Source organism: Taudactylus pleione, unplaced genomic scaffold (genome assembly GCF_031769625.1).
Source record: "Taudactylus pleione unplaced genomic scaffold, aTauple2 ptg000095l, whole genome shotgun sequence".
Lineage (NCBI taxonomy): Eukaryota > Metazoa > Chordata > Amphibia > Anura > Myobatrachidae > Taudactylus > Taudactylus pleione.
The window spans coordinates 30,447,721-30,469,270 of record NW_028284497.1 but is presented as its reverse complement, the minus strand read 5'-3'; positions in this window follow the sequence as shown (position 1 = coordinate 30,469,270).

Below are 21,550 nucleotides of genomic sequence, written 5' to 3'. Positions count from 1 at the left end.
CTTACATTCTAAAAGGGGAGGGGAAGACAAACAGGGGTGACACAGATGGGGAGGGAGATGTATGTATCAGGGAGTTAGAATGACAGCTGGAAGGCTTTGATGAAATAATTGGTCTTGAGAGCCCGTTTGAAGGATTGCAAAGAGGTGGAGAGTCTGATGGGGAGTGGGAGAGAGTTCCAGAGGTTAGGAGCAGTGCAGGCAAAATCTTGGAGGCGGGAGTGGGAGGAAGTAATCAGCTGGCATGAAAGGCGGCGTGCATTAGTTGAACGAATAGAGCGGAGAGGAGAGTGAAGGGAGATCAGACCAGAGATGTATATGGGGGAAGATTGGGTGAGGGCTTTGTAAGTGAGCGTGAGAACCTTAAATTGGGTTCTAAAAGGGAAGGGGAGCCAGTGGAGGGCTTGTAGGGGAGGGGAGGCAGATGTAGAGCGTTTGGAGAGGAAAATAAGCCATGCAGCAGTATTGAGGACAGACTGGAGAGGAGATATATATATATATATATATATATATATATATACACAGTATATATTATCCTTCTAACCATATAGCCCTTTATGGGTTATTGGAGTATAGGCAAAATATTTTACCAAACAAAATGGATTATGATTATCATAACCTTAATTAGGTTAATTGTACTGATTGCTCTACAGAACTTGGTAAATTTATATATTTTTTGAGGATACTGTAGGTTGGAAACAGAAGGAAAATAATGTATTTGTTTGCCTCTATATATTCACAAATGCAGATGTGCCCAAACACATCTTTACTGCATTCTCAGCGTGCCAGGTCCCGTGAGACTCTGCTAGCGCCGGGCACCTTTTTTACCGAACATGCGTAGGACGCGCCAGCAGACTGTGCTGATTAATTTGATATGCAACACTTGTATATCTGTGTGTGACTGAGTCTCTGGGGTAATTTTACTAAAGTTAGAGTTTGTAGAAGTGGAGATGTTGCCCATAGCAATCAATCAAATTCTACTTATCATTTAACTAGCACCTTCTAAAAGATAATATCTAGAATCTGATTGGCTGCTACGGGCAACGTCTCCATTTCTAAAAACTCTCACTTTAGTAAATATACCCCTCTGAATCTGTATACAAAATGCTACAATGAAGCGGCCGCAGCCTTTTTAATGCCAAGTTCCATTGTGCTTCATATACAGACTCAGGTGCACACAGATATATAAGTGTTGTATATCATATACTGTAATTAGCACAGTGCACGGACCTGACCACTTAGCAGCACCTGGTATTTGATATATGTTTGTATTTACACTAGGGATGAGCGGGTTCGGATTTCTGAAATCCGAACCCCCCCGAGCCCCCCCGATCCGAGTCGTATCCAAGTCAGGCTCGACTTTTCCCACCTGACTCGGATCTGAAATTGGGGCAAAACGTCATCATCCCGCCTTCCGGATTTTGGATTCAATAAAAGGTCCCCGCGTTGGCGCCATTTCTCACTCCGGCTGTGGACAGTGAAGAGGGAGGGTGGGAGTTAGGGCTGGCTGGGCTGTGTTGTACTGCTGTTGTCCATAGGGGCTGTGTCCACTCAGTCCATAGGGGCTGACTGGGCTGTGTTGTGCTGCTGTTGTCCATAGGGGCTGGCTGGGCTGTGTGGTGCTGCTGTCATAGGGGCTGGCTGGGCTGTGTTGTGCTGCTGTCATAGGGGCTGGCTGTGCTGTGTTGTGCAGTCAGTTGTCCATAGGGGCTGTGTCCACTCCAAAGTCTATAGGGGCTGGCTGGACTGTGTTGTGCAGTGTCCCATAAAGGCTGTAGTCCTAGAGGGGTGCTGTAGTGTTGTCCAGGGGGTGATCTGTTCATCAGGGGTGCTCCGGGTCTCGCACCAAAGGGGACGTGCTGTCGATGTTGAGTGACAGCACACCCCCTCTGGTGGGCGTGCCAGGGGCGTGGCTGCCCAGATGGAGGCGTTCCCATGGGAACGCCTACCGTCTGGGGCTGGCCCCACTGACATCACAAGTGATGTCAGTGGTAGCGCTCTTGGCTCTGTTAGAGCCGAAAGCACTCTTGGGCTTGCGGCATTGAGACCCTACCACAAGGGTCTCGTTGCAAGCCAGATAGTCGTGATGGTCTTGACCATCATGACCATCTTCCTGGCCGCTCGCTATAGCTGTGGGTGGTCAGGTGGTCACCCACAGCCATACGAGTGGCCAGGAGGCCGCTCTAAAAATCAGGAAGGACGACCCTGATTCAGAGCGAGCGCTCTGTCAGAGCGTCCGGCTCTGAATCAGGGCCTGTGTGCGCTCCAGGAGGACTGAAACGTTGGACTCTTCACACTAAGGGGCATATGTATCAAAGCTTGATGTGAGATAAAATTGTGAAATATATATCACCAACCAATCAGCTCCAAACTATCATTTCTTAAACACAACCTGCAAAATGTAAGTTAGAAGCTGATTGGTTGGTGATATATATTTCACGATTTTATCTCACATACAGCTTTAATACATATGCCCCTAAGTGTTTTTGACTCTTAGTTCTGAGAAATCCCATGAGTGCCGCCTTACCTTTTCTGTATATATATATATATATATATATATATATATACATACGCACTCTCAGCACAGATTACTAATATGTCATTGTACAAGTTAATTATTTTCGTTCACAACAATCCGCCCACAAATATCTGTGATTGCCGTCATCCAGGTTTTATTTATTTAAGATCCATATACTGTATGTGTTCCCTAGGGCCAGAAATAATAGTGCCCCCCAATTAGGGATTGGCCTCAAAAGGTATAACGCTAATCCAATAACAAATCTCCTGCAGTATGCCATTTCTGTTCAGTCCAAATCAGCTAGGCCAAGGAAACAATACTAGTTTCGTAACTAAGGTTGCTTTATTTACCCATATTAACCAGATGGGATATATATATTTATTTAATGCAGATACTGTTTGCCTGAAAATTAACACGCTGATGATGAAATTATTAAAGGATAGTGGAAAGACAAATTGGGAATGTTCTTGTTTGCAAAAGGGCAGATTTTTCCACATAAATGTAAAAACAATAATTATACAGTATATATATATATATATATATATATATATATATATATTAGGGGTGAGCGAGTTCGGATTTCTGAAATCCGAGCCCCCCCCCGATCCAAGTCGTATCCGAGTCAGGCTCGACTTTTCCCGCCTGACTCGGATCTGAAATCGAGGCAAAACGTCATCATCACGATGTCGGATCTCGCAGGTTTTGGATTCTATAAAAGGTCCCCGCGTCGGCGCCATTTTCTCACTCGGCTGTTGGACAGTGAAGAGGGAGGGTGCGAGTTAGGGCTGGCTGGGCTGTGTAGTGTTGTGTAGTGTTGTGCTGTGCTGCACTGTGCTGCTTTTGTCCATAGGGACTGTGTCCACTCCTCCAAAGTCCACAGGGGCTGGCTGTGTTGTGCTGTGCTGCTGTTGTCCATAGGGGCTGTGTCCACTCCTCCAAAGTCCATAGGGGCTGGCTGGGCTGTGTTGTGAAGTCAGTTGTCCATAGGGGCTGTGTTCACTACAAAGTCTAAAGGGGCTGACTGGGCTGTGTTGTGCAGTGTCCCAGTCCTAAAGGGGTGCTGTAGTATTGTCCAGGGGTGCTCTGTCCATCAGGGGTGCTCCTCCCAAGTACAAAAAAATATATTTTTTTTTCGGTGTTTGTGAATTGTGTGCGCAGTAGTTGCACGTGTATCAACAAAGTAGCGCCAAGCGTGCGCCTGTGTCCCATAAGTAAAGGGCCAGCTGGCTCGTCTGTAACCCCCAAAGTGCACTCCAAAAAAAAAATATTTTTTTTTGTGTGTTTGTGAATTGTGTGTGCAGTAGCCGCACGTGCAAAGTAGCAAAGTAGCGCCAAGCATGCGCCTGTGTCATAAGTAAAGGGCCGGCTGGCTCGTCTGTTAAAGGGTGCTTAACCCCCAAAGTGCACTCCAAAAAATTATTATTTTTTTGCGTGTTTGTGAATTGTGTGCGCAGTAGCCGCACGTGCATCAACAAAGTAGCGCCAAGTGTGCACCTGTGTCATAAGTAAAGGGCAGGCTGGCTCGTCTGTTAAAGGGTGGTGTAACCCCCAAAGTGCACTGCAAACAAAATAAAAATTATTTTCTGTGTTTGTGAATTGTGTGCACTGTGGCTGCACATGCATCAACAAAGGAGCAGTGCCAAGCGTGCACCTGTGTCCCATAAGTTAAGGGCTGGCTGGCTTGTCCGTTAAAGGGTGCTGTAACCCCCAAAGTGCACTCCAACAAAAATAAAAAAATTATTTTCTGTGTTTGTGAATTGTGTGCTCAGTAGCCGCACGCCCATCAACAAAGGAGAAGCACCAAGCGTGCGCCTGTGTCATAAATCAAGGGCCGGCTGGCTTGACCGTTAAAGGATGCTGTAACCCCCAAAGTGCACTCAAAACAAAATAAAAAAATATTTTCTGTGTTTGTGAATTGTGTGCACTGTGGTTGCACGTGCATCAACAAAGGAGCAGCACCAAGCGTGCGCCTGTGTCCTATAAGTCTGTTAAAGGGTTGTGTAACCCCCGAAGTGCACTGTAAAAAAAATTTTAAATTCTTCTTTTCTGTGTTTGTGTGCACCTTAGCCACACGTATATATCAATCAATATAACATAAATGGAGGACCAAACTATGGCCCTGATTCAGAGCCGGACGCTCTGACAGAGCGCTCGCTCTGAATCAGGGCCGTCCCTCTGTTTTTTTGGAGCGGCCTCCTGGCCGCTCGCATAGCTGTGGGTGACCACCCACAGCTATAGTGAGCGGCCAAAAAGATGGTCGCGATGGTCAAGACCATCGTGACCATCAGGTCTCGTCTGTCGCAAGCCCTGGAGTGCTTTCGGCTCTATCACAAGTGATGTCAGTGAGGCCGGCCCCAGACGGTAGGCATTCCCATGGGAATGCCTCCGTCTGGCCAGCCACACCCCCGGCACGCCCACCAAAGGGGGCGTGCTGTCACTCACCATCGACAGCACGCCCCCTTTGTAGCGAGACCCGGAGCGACGGCTTGGCCGTCGCTATCTGGGTCTCGCGCATGTGCACGACGGAGCCGGCTCCCTCGTGCGCATGCACACTGGGCCAACATCTACATAAACTTACCAAGTGCTGTAGAGAGATGTGTACACTATAAGTACAATTAACCTAATTAAGGTGATAATAGTCACAAACAACTTTGATTGCTAAAATATTTTGCCTACATTCCAATAACATACATATATAGGGCTGACACGAGGCGGTAAGCAGGCTCAGCAATGCAGGGAGGCACCATCCCCATCTTCTCTATTTGCCGGACAACCGATACGAATTTGTTACCAGCGGACGCCCAAAACCTCCTTCCCTGCAGCCAGAGGCTGGAGCTCACCCCAAGCTCTGCCTTCCACCTCCCGCAGTGTGTGTACATCAGGACGTCTCTCCCATAGTGCCGAGTGTGTCTCTATTACAGACTGAGCTGAACAAGTGCCAGCCATTTTCTGGAGACCTAAAAGGTACCAGATTGTAGACAAACTAACTGATGGTACAATTGACTGTGAAGTGGTGATAGAAGGAAAAAACTCTCAGTAAATCATCGGAATGGATTATCAGTGCAGGGCCCCCTTGACAGTACTGTACATCCTTTTGTGTGTGCTATATAAATAACTGGTAATAAATAAATAAATATTAAACACTTGTATATCTGTGTGCAACTGAATCTGTAAACGGACCTTGGCGTTTGAAAAAAGCTGCCGCAGCTGCATCGTCTATCTTTGTATGCTAATTGAGAGATTCAGTCGCACACAGATATACAAGTGTCACATATAAAATTAATCATCACAGTCTCCATGTGCGTCCTAGTCACATCGCATTGTGACTTAGACGCATTATTGTCAAAAAAGGCGCAAAAAAATTGCCTGGTGCTTGCAGAGTCTCACGGACCAAGCACGCTGAGAGGGGCTGTTTCGCTGAGAGCGGCTGTTTCGCTGAGAGCGGCTGTTTCGCTGAGAGCGGCTGTTTGGCTCGACTGCAGCATAGACGAGTGAGGACACATCTGTATAATAACATACATCTGGTGCCATACACTTATTGTGTTAATCCATTACCATGTTACAGACGCTGACAGTTGTTCTAAAAATATAAACCTTTTTATGTACTTCACAAATTAATCACGCGTCACATTTAATTGCATTGTTGGACAACTTACCTCTTGGGAAACATACCTCATTCTCAGTCTGTAACATGATAGCTGAATATGTAAGTCTACCTCACTAAAGATGAATTGAAGGCAAAATGTCGTGAAGTTATGGTTGAAAAATGATTTTCTTTTCATTCCTTCAGAATAAAATGATTCCAGCTGCTGAGAAACGCTACATAACATGCAGTATCAATTTTCTATGTGTGTAGTTGTGTACCACAATGGGTGTAGTTGTGTATCATGACTTCTCACCACTGTGTAATCAGACTGCATAAAGCTAAAACTGTTCATATTGCATGTAAAATAATATTTCAATTTTATCAAAGTTATCAAACTTATATATGTATTTTTGTTATCTTGTATAGGGAATGGAAAAACAGATATTCAACTTATTGTAGTTTTTAGTCCATATGTTTATGATTAGCTGTTTCCATTTGTCCCTAGTGGTGAATGAGTAAGCCTCGTTTGATTTTTGAGTTATATACCGACTTTTTGACAGGTTTCCACGATTATTAGCAGATTTATAAAAGATGTACAGTAGCAACAGTATGGTTATCACATAGATGGTTTTTGTTTTGTTTTATTTTTGCCATTTTCATACATATAAAGAATGTGCATATTTTGTTTATTCTTTAATATGTTACCATTGACCTTATGCAAACATATTCAATCTGTGAATTTGTTTTTTGACAACTTTCTTTTTTCTATGTGCATTTATTGTGTTATGGCCCGTACACATGTTCGATATTGAACATCCAGCACATGCAGGACGATCAGACGACGATATCTAATCGTTGTCTGATTGTCCTGCATGTGCTGGATGTTCGATATCGAACATCCAGCAACATGCACCAACCCCCAAATAACGTAACGAGGTCCCTATAGTAAACAGGCTAACCTGGCAATATCGACCAGGTTGGCCTGCATGCACGGCTGATGATCTATATCGATATCGACCATCCGTGCCCAAGCATCGACCATCTTTTGCTCGTTGGAGGGGTTAAAAAAAAGGACGATATAAACGATCAAACGATATCGTTATAGCTTATATCGTCCTTTTTTTCTGACCGTGTGTATGCGCCATTAGACTTTTTGTAGATGTTATATCTCCCTCTGATCATATAAAAGAACTGGAGGTAATTTATGAAGTGCAAAATGGTTGTCCTCTTTGTTGGAGCTGTGCTCCTCTATTGGCACAGGTGGGCATTACTTTCCACTAAAACTCATGTTATTTATTTTTTTTAGAAATAAATACTAGTCCCTCTTGTTTGTATTTTGTTCATGCCATTGATAACTGACTTATCACCATTGAGTAAGTATTAGGTCTCTTTGGACAGGAATGAGTCCATTGAAACATATTTTATTCAAAATATCTTAAAGACATTTTCCATAATTCTTAATTAGGCTAATAATGTAGGTAGTAAATGATGACTAAAATAAAAGACAGAAAAAATACTTTTGTCATGCTTCATAATTAGGCCCCAAGGAGAGCAAGGTATGTGAAATACGAATGACTTCTTTTTTTTTAAAATTGACAAACATAAAGCCTCCATTGTGTCAAAGGCAACATCCATAATAATTATAATCTCCAAAGCTTCCTATGACCAAGGAAGAACAAAAAATCCCTTTATTGGGAATAACAACCTATTAAGTCACTCTCTGACAGTATCATGATAGAACATGATGACAGCCGGATAAATCTCGGCATATCACATTAGACTGTAGCTATTTGGAAAATGATTGAGAAGTAATTATGTACATGGGCAAGAGAAATGGGTGATTGTTATCCTGAAGGGATTTGAAATACAGCATTCAACAGCTTTTCATTGCCTGCTTTTGTTCATTGTTGACCCACATTTGTATTTACCAAAAGGGCTTAGATTTATCTGTAGATGGCTCTAGGTAAGACTGAAAGAATAAGCAATCACACATTGTCATTTATTTTTCTATTTTGTTTTCTGGATACAACAGAAATGCTTAAATTTTGATAGCAAACACACCCATATACGGGCGAAGGAACATCTTTCAGGTTAGCTCTTATCAGGGCCATAACTAGGGTAGTGCGGCCTGTGCCATGGCACAGGGCACCGCAGGGCAGGGGGCGCTGTTCAGGCCTGTCAATTTTCTGTTTATTATCATTCTCACTTATAACTAACTTCCTCTTATGTTATCCTAAGCATTTCCTGGCCTCCCCTATCTCTTCCCTAGCCCTTCCCCATGAAGGCATTCCCCTTTTTTGGATGCGTTATGTCCTGATTTAAAAAATGAGGGGGGAGGGGGGCAATGCTCTTTGTGGTACAGGGCACCAAAAAGTCTAGTTATGGCTCTGGCTCTTATGTCTACATATTACGGCTTAAAAGCAGAAAATATTTTTGAGACTTCTAGCTGTTTAGTATCAGTAAATTATAAAGATGAGCGGGTTCGGATCTCAGAGATCCGAACCCACCTGAATGTCGGGGATCCGGGGCAATCCGAGCGACGCTCGGATCTCCCTGCCTGCCCCGGATCCCTCACCCGAGGCAAAACCTTGCGACCCCGCTGTCGGGTCGTGAGGTTTTGTTTTCAGCGGGCTTAACGCTGATTGGCTGAGAGAGCCGTCTGTCACGGCTCTCAGCCAATCAGCGTTAAGCCCATTCAAAATGCACTAGAAGAGAGAAAAAGATGGTGCCCGCCATCCCCCACCGCCTGACACCGCCGGCACCCCCCGCTGCCGACACTGCCGGCACCCCCACTGGCAGCATCCCCCACTGCTCACCCCTCAGCTGCTGACACTCTTGCACTGCTGCCCCATGTACTGAGGACACCTTCAGCGACCCCCACACCGCTGACACTCCCACACTGAGGACGCCACCAGCACCCCTGCACTGCCAACACTGTCAGCACACATGCACTGAGGACACTGCTGGCACCCCCGCTCTGCCGGCACCGCCGGCACCCTGCATTGACAACACCCCCACACTGCCGACACAGCCAGCAAACCTGTACTAAAGACTCCGCTTGCACCCGCGCACTGCCGACACAGCCAGCAAACCTGCACTAAAGACACCGCCGGCACCCCCGCAGTGCCGACACAGACAGCAAACCTGCACTAAAGACACCGCTGGCACCCCCGCACTGCGACATCACCAGTACCCTTCACTGAGGACACTGCCAGCACTGCAGCACTGCCATTCCATGTACTGAGGACACCGTCAGCAACCCCGCTCTGCTGACACTGCTGTCACAATAAGTGCACTATTGGTGTATCCAACCCACACTGTATAACACACTGTATCCGTGTTGGAAATTAGAAGCTGAACTGCCACATGTTAGTGCCGCCCACTGTGTCACTTAGCTTAGTCAGCCAGCTAGCTGGATGCAACCCTTTGGCATTAACTAGATGAAGCAAATAATATTGTGAGGTGGTCAAAATTGATTGGAAATTACTGGAAATAAATGTTATTGAGGTTAATTATACTGTAGGAACAAAAACAGGCCCATTTTATGTGATTTGAGCTGTTTTTATGTTTTTTTAAGAAAAAAAATCCAGATCCAAAACCAAAACACAAAAACAAAACACCAAGGAAAAAAATCCAAAACCAGATTCAGATCCAAAACCAGGGGATATCCAGATTCAAAACCAAAACACAAAGGTTGGCGCACATCTCTAGTACATTATGGATGTATTTCAATGTATGTCATATATTGTGTGTCTTCTATTACCTTCAATAAAGTAGAAAAATTATGTATAGAAGCGCTTTTGCAGTATCAGAGCCGCCGGTCACTTTACAGATCTATGGACCGGGCAGCGTTGCTGCTGAGCTCCTCTGGGAGGCTCAGGCGCCCGGGCCGTGCCCTATCTTTAGGAGCTGATTGGCTGGGACTTTAATCTCCATTCACTTTATCTCCATTCAAGGCTTAGTAAATAGACTCCTAAAGGCTCTATTTACTACAATCCGCATATTGAATGCTGCGGATTGTAGTGTGATATTACCGAGTGAATTTGCATTGCGAATTCAGGCAATATCACAGGGATTTACTATAAATCCCTTGCAGGGGCAGAGCTTGCGATAAAGCTCTGTCCCTGCGGATCCCATCCGCACTCTAGTCGCGGTATTTTCGGAAAAAATACCACGACTAAGAGCTCGCCGTCGCTGCTACCCCCCACCGACGCTAAGCCCCGCCCGCCGGTGCTAAGCCCCACCCCCCGCGATTGCGGACCCGCCGCGACCCCCCCTCCCCCCTCCGCGACCCCCCCTCCCTTCATTACACTTACCTGCATCCTCCTGGCCTCCGGTGATCTTCTCCGGGCTTCCCGATCAGGTGATCTCCCATACTGCACTGGGGCCCGATCACCTGATGACCGGGCAGCAGTGCACTGTGGGAGACCAGCTGACCGGAGAGGAGCCATCAGCCATCAGCTTGCGGTCTATTTAGACCACACAGCTGATTACTGGTACCGGCTCCCGCCTCTGCTCTCCCCGTTAGAGCAGAGTGGGAGCCCGGTAACCGGGGGAGACCCTGGATAACGCCACCTCCAGGTGGCGTTATTATCACAGAGCTTCCCCCGGTATTTTTTCACATTTTATTTTTAGTAACTATGGTCGGATCACATTTCCCATTACAGTTATGGGAAATGCGATCTGCTTTACTAAAAATAAGTGATAATTAGGGGTTGGAGTAGAATTTTACTAATTCTACTCCAACTGCCCTGTAATAACTATAGGTGATACTAAAATAATGTGAAAAGGGTGTGAAAACTTTATTTTTAGTAAAAATAATGTTAATAAATAGAGCCCTAAGTCATTTATTTTATTTCCTCTCTGTCTGAGAAAACTCAGAGCAAAAGCAACAACACAAATGGAGCAATTATTATAGTAGGCAAGGTGATTACTAGAAAGCACTAATTTCAGGAAGACTTTCACTTTTAGGGGGTACATGCTCAGTAATGAACAGGAGGCTTAGAGAGAAATGTCTTAATTGGCCCTTGCACCTGTTGTGCATACTTTGCAGTCACTAGTGTTAGATTCCAAGTTTCAAATATCCGAGCTAACACATCTGACCCAAGAATTTACTCTATCTGAAAAACATTTGTGTGAGTTTCTGAAACATATGGGTTCACTTTACTCTCTGGCAGTTATGTGCAATTGAAAATGACTGGTAGATTTCATTAACAGATTAACATTAACAGTGTTTGTGTTTACAGGATCTTTACTGTATTTTTACATTGTCTATGTCTCTCTGCAGTTCAAGTCCACCAGATAAAACCAATACTCATATAACATTTCACTTTTTTTTTAGCATGAACAATATATTATTTATTATGTCTATACAAACTATGATACAAGTTGACTGAACTATGTTTCTGTCAGTGGTGTCTATGAACAAGGCTCCAGAAAAATGGCAGAATAAAATACAAAAAACAAACCACTCTTTGACCCTGTTTAAATTCATTCATTCATCTAGCATAGGTAATTGCATTAGTAAATGAAGTGGGAAGTCCGGGAGCAGAGAATTTTGGTGTGAGGTGGAATGGGTTGTGTTCATGTGTGTACTTCCAAGAGGCCAGGTAAAAATTAGCATAATAAATTGTATAGAGGTGGTGACTTAAGAATGGTCAGGGCAGGTAGCAATCAACATAAGTGAAAGCCAGATAAACTGTATTATTTCTTTTTTATAAAGTAAATTCTGCCCACTACAAAAAAATATCTCATCTGTGCATGTGAATGAGGGTAATGGGAAGTGTGTGTAAATGCTGCCTTTTTGATCACTATAAAGCTTCCTGGCTTTATGTGCAGATATTATTGAAAAGTGTAATTAGATCTGGCACAGACTACTTTTCTTTAGGTAAGCAATGTACTGTATATGCAACCCCTTTATTATCTCCTTTGTAGGGCAATAATCTCTTTAGACTCTGACAACTTTTTTCCTTTAACAGGGGTACCATGTGGTATTATATGGGGGTATGTAGTCAGGAAGCTGGAGCTTGAAATGCCGACCATTGGCTTCCCGACAGTGAAATCCCAGCATGGGAATAATGATAGGCATCTAAATACCGATGTCTATCATTAGCCCCACGCCAAAATCCCGACGCCTGGCATACCAATCGTAGGTAAGCCGGGCGTCGGGAGTGGATAGCCGAAGGGGGGGAGGGTTAGGTTTAGGATCTCCTGGGGGACTTAGGGTTAGGCACCCCCCTAGGAGGGTTAGGGTTAGGCTAGGGGAAGGGGGGGTTATGGTCAGGCACCCCTGGGGGGAGGTTAGCGTTAGGCACCCCCTGGGAGGATTAGGTTTAGGGTGCGGGGAGAAGGGTTAGGATTAGGTACCCCTGGGGGGAGGTTAGGGTTAGGCACTAATGGGGTAAGTTAGGGTTAGGTGGCGGAGATGGTTAGGGTTATCCTACTTACCTTCCTCATTGGGATCTTCATCTGATGGCCTTCCGGCTTCGGTATTTCATCTGCCGGGCTGACTTACGGCAGTATAACATATCGATTCATATATGGGCTTGCTGTATGGCTTACCGATAAGTAGTATATGGAGTGGGTCCGTTCTTCTATTCCCACCTTCTGGCATTCTGGATCTTCTAATGCTACATAGTTTACAGCTTTCAGTGACTGTGTATATATCGGTGTTGTGAGCAGCATCTGGTTCTCTTTGCAGTCGGGAGCTGGGTGTTTCTCTGCTGCATTGTACCGGCTGTGATCCCCATTGTCTTGTTGGCTGCAGCGATTCCTAACTTCCAGGTGAGTGGATGCCTTATGTCACTCCTTGGTTCTAACATGTTCTCCTGGACAGTGATCTTCGTCACATCTGTTCAGTACAAAACTGTGTAAGATACATGATTAGGACAGTTAGGAGCTGATTGGGTGGTAGTTTCTCTCTCTCTCCAAGCTTTGATAAATCACTCCCAAAATGGCTTTAAACAGTGCACCATCTTATGTGTTCTAATGTATATATATGAGCCACAGGATGGATAACATATGGGCTTGGAGCAGATACGCATGTGACCTTCCTCTTTAAGGGCAATAGGAGAAAGGACAGAGGTAATTGTGAATCCAAGAAAAAAATAATAGGAAATTATTACAGAAAGAGAGATACTGTACATGAAGATCATTGTATTCCCATATTCCTGAGAAGTTTTATATTCAGAGTTTACTCATGACCAAATGTACTAGGGCTCCAAAGGCAGAAGTAGACTTAAGAATAAATCATAATAGCAAGTGGTACACACCTGATCCTCTACTGTCAGAGCCCATGTGTATACCATATGTGTTTTTTCAACATTGAGAAGTACATGGGGTTCTTACAAAATCTTGTTGTGTGGCCTACAGATGTCATTGTGCCTTTACTAAAGATGCAGATTTTAATTTGGGCAGCCACATATATTGTACTGCTTTACAGTATTTCACTTTTGAACAGTGTTTATTAAGTGCATACTCCTAATTAGGGCCGTAACTAGGGTAGTGCGACCAGTGCTGTGGCACAGGGCACCGCAGGGCAGGGGGCATTGTTTGGGCCTGTCAATTTTCCTGTTTCTTATGCCCCTATTTAAAAAATGGGGGGGCACCAATACTCTCTCTGGCACAGGGCACCAAAAAGTCTAGTTACGGCTCTGCTCCTAATGCTTTTGGCTTTTGAAATGGAAGAGGATATACTGTCCAACTGCAAATAGATTCAGGTGTAAAAAAAAATTTGCAGAAACTTCTTCATTAGGCCAGTAAGGCCCAGCAAATTCTACCCGTATGAGGATATCAACTAAAATACGTGATTTAGGGGCAAAATTTAGGGCAATGTAGAGTCTTTTTGTTTTTGTTGTAGTTGTTCCAATGCCACCACAACTGCACCTCACAGGTGTTGCCTGCACATTGCCCATAATAGAATTGACCCCTTTGATATTAACAATGATACAATTAAAATAGTGACACAATTAATACACCTATGAAGAGCCAGAATTATTGTGGCAAATTTCATCTGAAATAAATGGGAAACACACTTGTCTTGGAGCTTATAAACAAACACCTTCAGGTACCATGCAAAGCCCTACTTGATCCATTTCTTACGTAAATCAAATTGAAATGTCCTGTAAGAACAAGACACATATTGAGAATTATTATAGGATATAATTTCTACATTGGCAAGCATGTCCTATGCCAGACTCTTAACGAAACATAATGGGCTAACGCAGGGGCAGAACTATGGGAGACAATGGAGGCGCCTGCCGCCGGGTGCCAGCACTGAAGGGACACCTCCTCCATTGCCCACAACATATTCACCCCACTTAGGGCTGTAAATATGTTTCACCACAGTAGCAGTGTTACAGTATCTTGACTCAAACTCAGTCCTCAAAGCCCCCACATCAGGTGGTTTTCCCCTCCATCAGGGGTATCAGGAGGGCTCCCCACCCCACATCAGATGGTTTTCCCATCCATCAGGGGTATCAAGAGGGCTCCCCACCCCACATCAGGTGGCTTTCGCCTCCATCAGGAGGACTCTGAGCCCCATGCTAATTGCACTATACAGATCACTAACTTATATGTGACTAACGCATATGTCAGGTTTGGCGTTCTGGAATCCCCTTCTGAGGGGTTGTGATCTTGAGTTCGGAGGAATTTGGGGTGAGAGGCCTGGATAGCAGAACTCCTCATCCACAGGTCTTGTATGTTGACGAGACCTGGTCAAAGGTGCAGAGTCTAACCTGCAGGGAGGGGGTTCGCCAGTGACACCTCCAAGCGGGATATGGGCTTAGCTGCACCCTGCAGGCAGGTTGCGGTCCTTTGACCAGGTATCCAAGCCCTGTGGGATTAGAGACTCAAATATCAGTGGCCCAGAGGAAGTGCCTAGCAAAGGCACTACTACACAAGGGGTTACACCAGGAGCTGGTACTTTGAGAGATGCTTTGGAATTGGCACTTGAGAGGTACACTAGAATTGGTACTTGAGAGAGACACAGGAATTGGTACTTGAGAGAGACACAGGAAATTGGTACATGAGAGAGAAACAGGGAATTGGTACTTGAGAGAGAGACAGGGAATTGGTACTTGAGAGAGACACAGGGAATTGGTACTTGATAGAGATACAGGAAATAGCGTGCTGACGCACCTTTGCACCACGGGGTGGCACTCGAGGGAAACACAGGTAATGGTGTGCAGACACACTTTTGCACAACGAGGTGGCACTAGAGGGAATCACAGGTAAAGGTGTGCAGACGCACTTTTGCGCAACGAGGTGGCACTCGAGGGAATCACAGATAATGGCGTGCAGATGCACTTTTGCACAACAAGATGGCACAGACAGTGCACACTGGTAGAGTTGTAATAGCACTGTCACTGGAGGTAAAAGCAATCAGGCAGAAGATGTTTAGTCGCGCTGCTGCTCCGGGAGACACTGGCAATAATACACAGAGATGTAAATGCACTGTTGCTCAAAGGAAACACTGGAGACTCTGGAAACAAATGAGAGAACCAAGGGAACCTGGAACAAGACTCTACTAGCACACTAGGAGAAACAATTGTTGATCAGGCAACTTCCTGGAGTTCTGGAGCCAGATATATACCCAGGGGTAGCAGATGATTGGAGCACAGCATCAGCTGACCGAGATCATGCTACCATTGGTTAGGAGGCTGTCACATGATAGGAACAGTCATGGCGGCGCCCATGCTAGGAACTCCAATCCCCAACACACACTTTATTGGTGTTTTTGTACGTATCGATGATAAATAGATAGATAGATAGATAGATAGATAGATAGATAGATAGATAGATATGAGATAGATAGATAGATAAATATGCACCATATTTATTTTCCCTTTTTTTATGGGGGAAGGGGAGCCTAAATTATAACTTGCCTCTGGGCGTCTGGGATGAACTGACCGTTAACTTGACCCTGTTTTAATGTTGTTGTAAGTTATTTGTTTGTAACCCAATACCTTGATAGTGCTGCATAATATGTTGTCTCTCTATAATAATTACTAGCAGTTGCCCGCAGCTTAACCCATGATGAAATCGCTTCTGCCAACATTTTTTATATTTGAGGTGTTCTAGTTGTATTGCTTTGCATAGGGGCCCTGTTGTGGGAGTGGCCCACATGACCAGCAGCGTTATACAGACTGGTGACAGCAACGCCTTCACCCACCACTCACACCAGTGTGACTGAGTGCATTGTGCACAGATTGCTATGTAGCCTATCCTATTCAAGTGAACAAGCTGTTTATGCAGGATCATGCTGCACTATCAGTGCTGGGTGTGAGATACGTCATGTGCATTTGCAAAGTGATAACGAAAACAAGTCTCTAGGGGGGCCATTTATCATTGAGTATTTGAGGTAAAATCCCCCAAAACACACATTTTTGGGGGTTTACCTCAAATTTTAAGTATCCCCCGGATGTATCAAGGAGGGACCGAAGCAGTGATCCCTCCAATCCTGCTGGCAGCCGCTTCCCCCATATGTTTCTATGGGGGAAGCGATGCTGCCAAATGTACCAATATCCGGAATGCGAAGTCCCGCCAGCTAACGTCATCTGAAGATAGCGTTAGCCGCTGTAGCCTATGGCTACATACCGCATAATTAGCTAGCGGAGGGATCCCCCAGAACCCTCTGCCGGCAATGAGCGCCACTCATGTGCAGTCTGCGGGACTGCGCATGCGCAGCAGCCCGGAGTGCACTTCGCCTTTCAGAACCCACCTCCCTGCATGTGCCGCTTAATACATCCGGCTGTAATGATCGGATTTTGCAATGCGATCATGGACGGTACTAACATGCCCTGATCGCATTGCAAAAGCGATCATTAATAAATCGGCCCCTATCATGGACTATTCAAACAAGAAAACATGCTTCCACTATAGCTTTGGAAGGGAAAATATTTTCATTGGCAGGTTAATATTTATTTAGTATTTTCTTATTCAAAGTATTTTAAGTGCAAAACACTAATCTACAAAATAAATAAAAAGAAGGAGCAGTTAAATGACAAAGAGGATCAGGATCTGGAAAGTTTTTATAACCCTACTCAGATGTACAGTATGCTAAGTGTAGCTTAGTAGTGTCAGCAGTCATATTTATACAGATCACATATTCAGTAGATTTTGCTTATGGATAAAAAATATAACTGATGTGTTACTCACAGGACATCTTACACAGAGTATACAGGATACATATAGGAAGATGCTTTGATTTTACACCTGTCCAACCAACAGGATGTAGTTATCCCGACACTGAAAGTCCGACGCCTATATTAATCCCTATGCCACACAGAAGGATCGCAGCCCGAACAAGGTAAGTCCAGGGCGCCCTTAGTGTTAGCCGCTGGGGGGACGGTTAGGTTTAGATAGCATAGCGGGGTTAGCGTTAGGTTTTGGGGGGGAGGTTAGGGATAGGCACCACCTGGGGCAGGGGTAGGGTTAGGTACTAAGGGGGGAGGGTTAGGTTTAGGCACAAAGGGGGGAGACTTAGGTTTAGGCACTAACGGGGAGGGTTAGGGTGCAGGGTGGGAAGGGTTAGCATTAGGCTACAAGAAGGCAGGGTTATGGGGAGAAGGGGGGAGGGTAAGCATACTTACCCGACCACTGTCGGAATACCAACTATCCGGATGCTGCTGTCGGTATTTTGACAGGAGGCACCCCGACATCCGGCTTTTCATACTGATTCCCACCCAACGTGTTTTCAGGTTATCTGGCTGTTTTTAGGTCTTTAGAGATGTCTCCCAAAGTAGGTTCAATATTCTGAGCATAAGTGTAAATGTCACATGAATGTTGAGCCTCCTGCCATGCTACCATTCTTTTCAGGCTTTCTACTGTATGGTTTAGTTTCATTTATAGGTGACCTTGATTATGAGAGAGAGGAGACATTGAAAATACAGTTATTATTATTACGTGGAGCAATTCAGAGCATTTAAAACTTTTCCTTTTCACATTGGGCAAAGTGCATCTAGGAAGATGCAAAAACTCATAGCCTGTGCAAAATGCAACTGTGATCAGAAAATAACTAAGCATCCTTCTGTTAAGCAAATACCCGCAAAATTATATTATCTTCAACCCTTTATCTCTTTATGGGGCTTATTCATTATCCGTAATGGGCCCGTTACACATGCGGAAACGCTAATTCCGCATGTTTGTTGTAATGGGCCCATTCGCATTCATTAATATCGGGCCATCTTTAGATGGCGTTGATTCCCAAAGCCCGCTCTTTCCTATGGGAAGGAGGTCCGGGGTTGCGAAGAGGGATGACTATGCTCATGTGTGCACTCAGGTCACGCATGCACAGTTGACCGAATAAGTATCACTGCTACTTTAGTTAGGGTGCTGGAAAGGGTGGTGTAGAGAGCCCCTCAGCCCGGTGCAAATCCTTCACGATCAGAGTAATCCCCCCCACAGGCAAAGAAGAGAAGACTGCTGCTCAGCACACAGCAGCCTATGCTGGGCTGCTGACATACAGGTAAGAGGGAAAGGGGGCGGCGTTGAACTCGGGCCCCTCCAACAAGCCCAGGCCTGGGTAATTAGTACCCGCTCACCCCCTATCAGCACCCCTGACTTTAGTTTCAGTGTTGGGGATCTAGGGCACAGCTGCTTTTCGGTGCAGCTGACCCTGCACTAGAGTAATTAAGTATCCACTACCACAACACACAGCGAGTTGGATTCTTAATCATCAGGGCCATTTGAATGTGCCCCTGTGTACTCAAGGGCGGATTTACCACTAGGCTACCTAAGCGGCTGCCTAGGGCCAGGCAGGCATGGACGGGCCCCCCTGAAATCCGGCCCTGGAGAGAACCTGGCTCTGCTGCACTGCAGCAGGCAATATTTTAGCAGCTGAACAGGGGAGGAGGGGGTGGAGATGGGGAACATTAGGCGGAGTTACAGAGCAGTGTATGAGTAGATTGGAGTCGGACTATTGCGGGGCTGGGTGCAGCCGTCTGAGCTGCTCCGATCAGGCGATAGTTCATTGTTTGGAGGAGCCCTCTGTGTCATCCATTAGCCGCTAACTGCAATAAAGTTTTTCTTAGTATGTTGGTATCGCGCTCGTGATGTCATGAAGTCACACACCATGCAGAGTCTGTCGGAGAGGAGCCACGGAAGAGGAGCATTAGGGAGATCCCTAGTATGGTAAGTAAAGGCTACTGCTGCACAGGGTGCTGCTGGGCTGGCACGGAAGTCTCAAAGGCTCAGACACACCCTCTGTGCAGGAATCACATACAATAACAGAGTACTATATCCAGTACTCTATATTACTGTTGTAACTTGTATGTGACTAACTATGTAGTTACCATTGTGATTCCTAGGCCAGATTAAGAGGCGGGGGGAGGGAGAGTGGCACACAGGAAGTTCCACAGAGGCTAGGTGTTATCATACCTCCCAATTGTCCCGCTTCCAGCGGGACAGTCCCATTTTTCTGGGACTGTCCCGCTGTCCCGCCCGCGGGCCGCAGTGTCCCGCGGTGGGGGGGAAGTTGGAGAGATCACACCCGCTGCTCTGCCTAGCAGGCATCTGTTCACTAGCGTAGGGAGAGTCTGGGGGAGCTGCCCAGCATCTCGGAGAGTGCTGGGCATGCCCCCTATAGTGACGAAAACGGGGGGAAGCCGCGAGGCTCCACCCCATTTTCAGTTGGCTCCTCCCCTTTCTCGGAAGCCACACCCCTTTTTCGGGCGCGTGCCTTCGGCGCGCGCCCTGTCCCTCCTTCCCATTATGAAAAGTTGGGAGGTATGGTGTTATCAAAGATGTTGAAGTGTGCAAGCTCGGCTGAAGAACTTCTGAGGTCACAACCATGTGATCCATGAAGGCAGGGGGAGGGGTAAGGTCAGTGGGCTAGCAGTTTTACTATGGTAGTGGTTAGTTCCCCTTCAGTATTTGTACCCTGACATCATCAATCACTGTCCAATGTCATTCCCTACTATTCACGTGGACATATGGCCTTTATGGGCCCTCACTCCACGTCACTTCCAGGTACAAATACTGAAGGTAATCTGTACACTACATTTTACTATCCACCTGTTACCTCTCTCTTGTCCCCTGCTGTTCTGTCCTGGCCCTGTCACCCCGTCCTTTCCCTGTCTCCTCTTTCATGGCCCTGTCATTTCTGTCCTGGCCTTGTCACCTCTATCTCATGTCTCCTCTGTTCTTAGCTGGCCCTGTCACCCCTGTCCTTTCCATGTCCCCTCTGTCCAAGTTCTGTCACCTCTGTCCTGGCCCTGTCCCTGTCACCTTTGTCCTGGTCCTGTCAGCGCTGTCCTGGACCAGTATGCGTTTGGCATCCTGGCGTTCGAGATGCCAGCACTTACATTACCTGCGCCAGAATACCGACGCCAGTCAGAGTCCCGGCACTGGCATCCCAACCGCTGGAATGCTGAAGGTAAGTAATGGGGTTATGTTTAGGGGTAGGTACTAGGGGGAGGATTACGGTTAGGCACTAAGAGGGAGGGTTAGGCAGTTAGGGGGGAGGGTTAGGTTTAGGTTGCAGAGAGGGGGAGGTTAGGTTCAGGCACTGGTAGGGAGGTTAGGGTTAGGCACCAAAGAGGGAGGGGAGGGTTAGCATACTGACCAACAAGTGTCGGTATGTTAACCCTGTCGGGATCCCAGCATCGGGATTCTGACTGCCAGGATCCAGACTGTCGGTATTTCATACCGATTCCCCTGGACTGTCACCTCTGTCCTGCCCCACTATGTTGTCCATGTCACCTCTATCCTTTCCCTGTCAATGCTCTCCTGCACCTGTCATATCTGTTCTGTCCCTGCCACCTCTGTCCTGTAACTGCATCCCTCTCTCCTGTCCCTTTGTTCTGTCCTGATCTCCCCTGCCCCCACTGTCCTATTCCTGTCACCTCTGTCCTAATCTTGTCACCTCTGTCCTGTTTTCACTGTCCTGTCCCTGCCACCTCTGTCCTGTCCCCACTGTCTTGTCCCTTTCAACTCTGTTCTGTCTCTGTCACCTCTGTACTGTGGGTTGGAAAATTAGGAGGTATCTAGAGAATAACAAAGTACTAGGGGGTCATTCAGTGATGTACGCAAACCCGATGGTGGGACGCTTATGCATGTTTAGAACCTGTTCCCTGATATGCCAGTTTTGAAGCTGCATTAGCATAAAGTCACACGCAACTGCAGCAAAAGACATAAGGAAGGTCGCTGCTGCCTCCGACTCAGAATTAGGCCCTATGAGGTGGGAGTATCCTGCCCCCTTAACAGACTCTCGCCAATTAGGGCTGCTTCCAAAAATTTCCCAGGCTGGTTTTCCATCCCAATCCATCCCTGAGAATGATGCAAATAACCTGCATTCTCTGCTACTAAATGTATTTTCAGTGTGTATCTGGGAGCTACTATCGTTTTCTCACCTGCATCACTCTACTCATGCTGCCTATCTACAGTATGTGCTGCTAATGCCTGCAGATGTAATGGGAGTAAGATGCCATGAGGGGGCGGAAGGGGGTAGA